Source organism: Peromyscus maniculatus, chromosome X (assembly GCF_049852395.1).
Source record: "Peromyscus maniculatus bairdii isolate BWxNUB_F1_BW_parent chromosome X, HU_Pman_BW_mat_3.1, whole genome shotgun sequence".
In the NCBI taxonomy this organism is placed as follows: domain Eukaryota; kingdom Metazoa; phylum Chordata; class Mammalia; order Rodentia; family Cricetidae; genus Peromyscus; species Peromyscus maniculatus.
In genome coordinates, this window is record NC_134875.1 from 121,982,545 (window position 1) to 121,989,051 (window position 6,507).

The 6,507-nt window shown below is 42.9% G+C and overlaps 1 pseudogene; it reads left to right on the forward strand.

The window, feature by feature from the left end:
* The first annotated feature begins 5,699 nt into the window (after window positions 1-5,699).
* LOC107399602 (large ribosomal subunit protein eL29 pseudogene) lies at window positions 5,700-6,271 on the forward strand (annotated as a pseudogene).
* Window positions 6,272-6,507: the final 236 nt, after the last annotated feature.

The window sequence follows — 6,507 nt, forward strand, 5'->3', positions numbered from 1 at the left end:
TCCTCTACAGGTTGAGTTTGATCAAAGATACAGCAGGGCACAGAGCGTCTTCAGGCTCCACTTTCATATTTATCCTTTGGAAGTTCAGGGTCTCAACTAAGGAATCACTCTCAGGCCAAACAATACCAGGCCCATTTCATTTTCTTTTGGAATTTACTGTTTTATGTGATATTTCACATGATGGCAGATGGATATCTTTGGGAAAAGTGATCCCCATCTCCAGAAAACTCTGCCAAGATGATTTCTTGATTGATTGCAAAAGGTAACAGCTAAAGAACAGCCTTTCAGCATTCTATCCATTCTTTAAAACCAAGCATTGATAATCATCAATATATAAAATGCTAAAACTGACACCAAAAGCCAAGTTCCTTGCCCTTGAGAAACTCTTCAATTTGACTAAGAAAGCCGATACCACTTTTGCACCCTCAGAACTCTCACATTAGGAATCAATATTTTGTATTAGCTCCAGGCTGAAGAAAGCAAATGGAAGCGCAAGTTGCCCCATCTGCTTTCCGGGACCGTGCTTTGGAACTTAAAATGAAGCTTCTATTTAAAGCAGGGCCTGCTCTTGTTAGGTCTTGGAGCCCAACAGGAATGTCAAAGTGCAGACTTGAAACCGTCAGGAGCTCACGTGGTCCTGCCCATTCTGGAAACAGCATGTGCTTTGCAGTTACATTCTCTAGGTCGGTAATTACACAACCAAAACCCGAATCAGATGATGTGATTTCGCCCAACAACAGCCCCTTTGCGGAGCCTGTAATCATTGTTTATACTTTCCCATGTCAGTCTGCGGGAGTCCCCCTTCTCGGCTTTTTTTCTCCCATTGGCAGCTGCTGCTGTGACCTTTTGCTTGAAACAAACATTCTTTCCTGGGCACAGGCGGCTGTCCCCACACTCTGGGTGACCGATGTATGGCCTTGCATTATGTATGTCCCAGTGGGGTTTTTTATGATCAGTGGCAGTGCACTGGACCAGGAGGCTGGAGGAGGACTGAGGATGAAGTTGCATTCTTTCACCTCCATGTCATGCCGAGGTACCCGGTTCTCCCCTGTCCCCTTGATGAGTCTTGACTAACAATGCTTGCCTGGGTTCCCTCACAGGGACAATTTGGAGTTCATATTTCAATATGACTTCTGGGGCCTTTGAAGTCCCAGATGCAGGGGTAAAAGCACTGTAGTGATTAGGGGCCAGCCCTGTCAGAGAAGGGGATGGCTACACAGATGAATATGAAATGCAATTAAAAAAAAAGGAGCACCTGGGATCAAAATGAAGCAAAGAATGTGACTTTGGATATAAACAGATGGGGTCTCATTTAATCACAGAAGAATGTTCATCTTTACAAAATATGTGATCCTGAAAACCCCAGAACATTAAACATTCAAAAAGGAAACAAAACAAACAAACAAATAACAACAAAACCTCCAACTTGAAATAGAGCAAGAGGATGCATGAATTCTTGCTGACACCTTCAGTGTGGCCTATGGACAATTAAGCGTATAGGTGCTCATCCCAGGACACACACACACACACACACACACACACACACACACACACACACACACACACTGCCCTGGCTTATGCTTTTCCAGACACTCCTGGACTATTGCTTTCCTCAACTCTTCTCACAATCACTCTACCCTTCTACACCTGGGGTTGATTTCCCAGTGGCAGGGTTTGTTTAAGCCATGCAGGTATAACTATCCACATGTATCTGTGTGCTTGTTTTAGCACCTTACCTCCACCAGAACTCATCTATGCCCATTCTCATTCCCATAGGCCAGTGGGTGGCAAGCTATGGCAGCCTTAGAACTAACTAATTGGCTTGATACTCACCGCACCTTCTCCCCCCACCCCCACGCCCATCCTGTGAATATCTAAATCAAGACTAGTATTTCACCAGGCATCATGAAGCACACCTATAATATCAGCACTTGGGAAGCTGTGGAAGGATTTGTGGTTACTGTAGTCATCACTCCCTCCTTTGGGAGGGAATCTTGGAGAATGTCTATCTCAGAGTTGGCAGTAAATTCTCATTTGGATGGCTTCTCAAATTTTATTCCACACACAAATCAGCTAGGTAGATAAGTTGAAGATTCAGCTCTGCAGACCAGGACACAGGTAGATTTTGCATTATGACCTTGCACTTCCTCTGATAGTATAGGCTTAATGGGGCATCATCTAAACTATTGGCAGAATGTAAGGAGAAGTCCTTACTATATACATGATGCAATTATAGTCCACTCACATGAACTCACTTCTCTCAGGGCACACAGATAGAAATTATAGAAGAAACTAAAAAAGAGACTTCCTGAGTTCCCTTGTTCCCACCACCAATTAGTGAACTACAGAATCCACTTGTCATCTGACATATTAGATCATCTCACAGAATGATGTTTATCCTGCAGGAGCTGTGAGCAACCCTCTGTACCTTATACAGGCTTGCTCTCTCCCCAACCTCTTTAATAACCCGTGGAAATATCTGCCCTGGGCAACAACTGGGCTTGGCAACTCTCTGGAGAAAGTTCCTTGTTGATCCTGTAAACCACCCAGCAACCATTCCTAAAAATGGCTTTCTGGTAACAGACTGAAGTTTGAGAAATGGCAGGAAAGGAAACCTGTTCATCAAAAGGGAATGAGCTCCAATTTGTGTTTGCATTTGTATCAGCTAGAAACAGGTGGAATTCTTGAGAATGTGAGCTTTTGAAATGAGCATGGAGCACCGCAGAAGGAAGGAATGTTCTGTCAAGCAAGCGTACTCTGGACCCAACCCATCAGGCAGCCTGTGTACTGAGAATTTATGGATGTGTTTTCAATTTCTCTGACAGAATCTGTTTAGATTGAGGACGGCTGTTTAATCTTTGAAATAATGTGTTCCATAACAAATGCTGGAATCACATATAAATTGCTCCCTTCATTCTGTGAGCCAAACCCTGACTAAAGGGGTTTGGAAATCCCCACAAGGTGCTCTTTGCTTATTGCTCATTCAGAAAGAAAAGAAAAAAAACATTTCTTTAATGAAATGTAATGTTGAGGAACTGCCAAAAATAGAAGCTCCCTATCTGCCTCCACATAGCTTCTTTCTAGCCAATTAACTACCAATGAACTGAGAAGAGCCACAAGCATAGGCATGCCAGCACTGTGCACATGGCCCCAGGCAGAGATGGAAGTTTCTGGTCCTGACTCAATCTACAAAAATCCAGGAACCCAATGCATGACCCAGACTTTTGTGAGGCCACTATGGCTGAGTTCCCAGAAGTAATACTGAGAGGTTGTCACCTTTGGGACAAATCCTGTTTGTTCGTTATCACTCTTTAGTTTTTAACTACATCGTGTTAAAGACAAGTATCTATACTAACAGACTTATTTCTGCATTAACACTGTGCTGGAGAGTTTTTTTTCTTTGTATAGTGGGTATCAAGTTTTACATTGTTTGAAAATAAGCAACTTGCACACATTCTTGTTTATCATGAGATCTTGTTTCAAATTTCAAATTGATCAATAGATGATCCATTCATGTTAGGGATTTTTCTCCTTAAGCTAATATAAAGCTATCGAAAAATGAAAATTTCTTTTGTTTCCTTTTCTATAACTTCTCTCCCATGAACTTGGAATCAACAAAGAAACAATTTTGAAAACTCTTAAGAGGTGTGAATTTTGGATTTTTTGTTGGTTTGTGAGGAGGTGTTTGTTTTGTTTCATTGTAAAACTAATAATAGGAGCTGGAAAGAGAAAGAATTGGCTAGCCCAATCTGGGTTTACATTGGCAAGTGTCTTATTATCAAAGTAGTGTGTGTGTGTGTGTGTGTGTGTGTGTGTGTGTGTTCTTTCCCAACACTAAATGAATTTCCAATTAAAGAAGCCTAATGAGAAGGCTTCATAATGGAAGAAAATAATAGTCATATTTGCATGATTATGTTCTATGCCAAAATTTTATAGTAGTTCTTTTTTTAAAGATTTATTTATTTATTATGTATACAGAAGGGGGTGCCAGATCTCATTACAGATGGTTGTGAGCCATGATGTGGGTGCTGGGAATTGAACACAGGACCTATGGAAGAGCAGTCAGTGCTCTTAACCTCAGAGCTATCTCTCCAGCCCCCATAGTAGTTCTTATATTTAATTCTCACAGGCAAGCTAATGGGTGAAGGATCTATCTCAATTTAAAGAAATGGGGAAAAACAGGCTCTAAAACAGTGGTACTCAACCTTCCTAAACTGCAACTATTTGTGGTGCCCCCAACTATAAAACTATTTTCATTGCTGCTTCATAACTGTGATTTTACTAATGTAAATATCTGATATGCAAATCCAAGGGGGTCACGACCCACAGATTGAGAACCACCACTCTAAGACATTTGATAAGGTTGAAAATGTCACTCAGCTAGGTCTTGATGGAGCTCGAATTCAAGTGTAGTCCTGTAGGCACCTCACATTTATGTAACTTTCTGAACGCCCAATATGGCATGGCTTTAAGTATCACTGATACACCAATGACCTGATTTCCATTTCTAACCCTATGGATTTCTCTTAATTTTGTACTTGAAAGTTTAACATTGGTTTCACCATCAACATTTCCATATGAATGTGGGGGGCCCAAAACAGCTTGACCACATGGCTGCCATGGCAGGCTTAGGGGCCCACACACAGCTGCTGTGACAGGCCTACTGGTCAGGAAAAGTCATAAGATGACACCACCCAGGAATCTCCCCAAGGATGGGCCAGCATCTAAGAGGAAGTACTTGATATCCCAAACATTCTAATCATTAAGATTAGATTTCCAGATGTCCCTGAGCCTAGCACAGACCTATTTCCCTTTTTTACCAAGATACCCCTAGACAAATGTCAATCAGGGTCCTGAACCCTAGAAATCTTCTTACCCCAACCTCTGCTATGGTTAAAAACCCTACCCCTCCCAAGCTCAGGACTCTCTGCTCTCACAGCTACACTGTGTTGGACAGACAAAGAGACCAAGCTCGAGCTTGAATAAAGGCTCTCTGCTTTTACATATGGGATTTGGTCACCAAGGTGTTCTTTTGGGGGATCCCCGCGATCTGGGCAGAACAATGAAGCTCCTTGTCTCATTTAGCCCATCTCAGTCAATATAGCCAGTCTACCAGGAAGCTTGCTAGCTCTTCCATTGTGAAGGCAATATGAAGGCCTAGACTTGACTTTACAGACTCCTTCTTAGGGAAGGGCCACCATCTTAGACCACCTGGTAACTAGAAGCCGTACTCAGTTCCAGGAAGAATCTCAGGAATGTACCATGACAACTAGAACAGATACAGGGCAGTAAAGTTTAACAAGATCCAGATGCTCTTGCAGACATTCTGTCTGCAATTTATGGCCCTTGAAGATATCCAGATAATCCTGTCAGCAGGTTGTGGCTCTCTGCCAAAAGTGTAACTCAATAGTTTTAAATGTAGTTTTGTGCTGAAAGTCTAGACCAATAGTTTTAAAAAAATCACCTTGCCCCATATCCCTTCTACCCAATTCCCCAAACTGCCAAGGCATGTAATTCCTGGCTTGTGTGTTTTTTTTCCTTTAAAACCCTCCAACCCCTGAGCCCTGGGCTGCATTTCCCTTCATCTGTCGGGTGGCGGCCCAGGTTCAAACCAGACAATAAAAATACTCCTATGTGCTTGTATCAGAAACCAGCTCGCTTTCTCTTCCGGTCCCAGGCGCTTCGGGAGCCGTGGAGCCGCAGGTTACCGTTTTGACATGGCCAAGTCCAAGAACCACACCACACACAACCAATCTCGAAAATGGCACAGAAATGGTATCAAGAAACCCCGGTCACAAAGATACGAATCTCTTAAGGGGGTGGACCCCAAGTTCCTGAGGAACATGAGCTTTGCCAAGAAGCACAACAAGAAAGGCCTGAAGAAGATGCAGGCCAACAACACAAAGGCAGTGAGTGCGTGTGCAGAGGCCATCAAGGCCCTTGTGAAGCCCAAGGCAGTGAAGCCCAAGATGCCAAAGGGCCCCCAACCGCAAGCTCAGCCATCTCGCTTTCATTGCTCACCCCAAGCTCGGGAAGCGGATTAGAAGCTACATGGCCAAGGGTCGTAGGCTCTGCCAACCAAAGCCTAAGGCTCAAACCAAGGCAGAGGCCTCAGCTCCAGCTCAGGCTCCCAAAGGTGCCCAGGCCCCTGTGAAGGCCCCATAGAAAAGGTTTCTGTCTGCCAGACAGATGGACTGGTGTGACACACCTACACACTATTTGCAGATGATCAGGACCCCATGCTGTTTTTACAAATAAACTTGAGGCAGGATCTGTTTAAAAAAAAAAGAAGAAACAAACAAAGAAAGAAAGAAAGAAAGAAAGAAAGAAAGAAAGAAAGAAAAAGAAAGAAAGAAAGAAAGAAAGAAAGAAAGAAAGAAAGAAAGAAAGAAAGAAAGAAAGAAAGAAAGAAAGAAAGAAAGAAAGAAAGAAAGAAAGAAAGAAAGAAAGAAAGAAAGAAACCATCTCTTTGCTGGTCTCTGGGGTTTTGTGACACAGGTACAACAC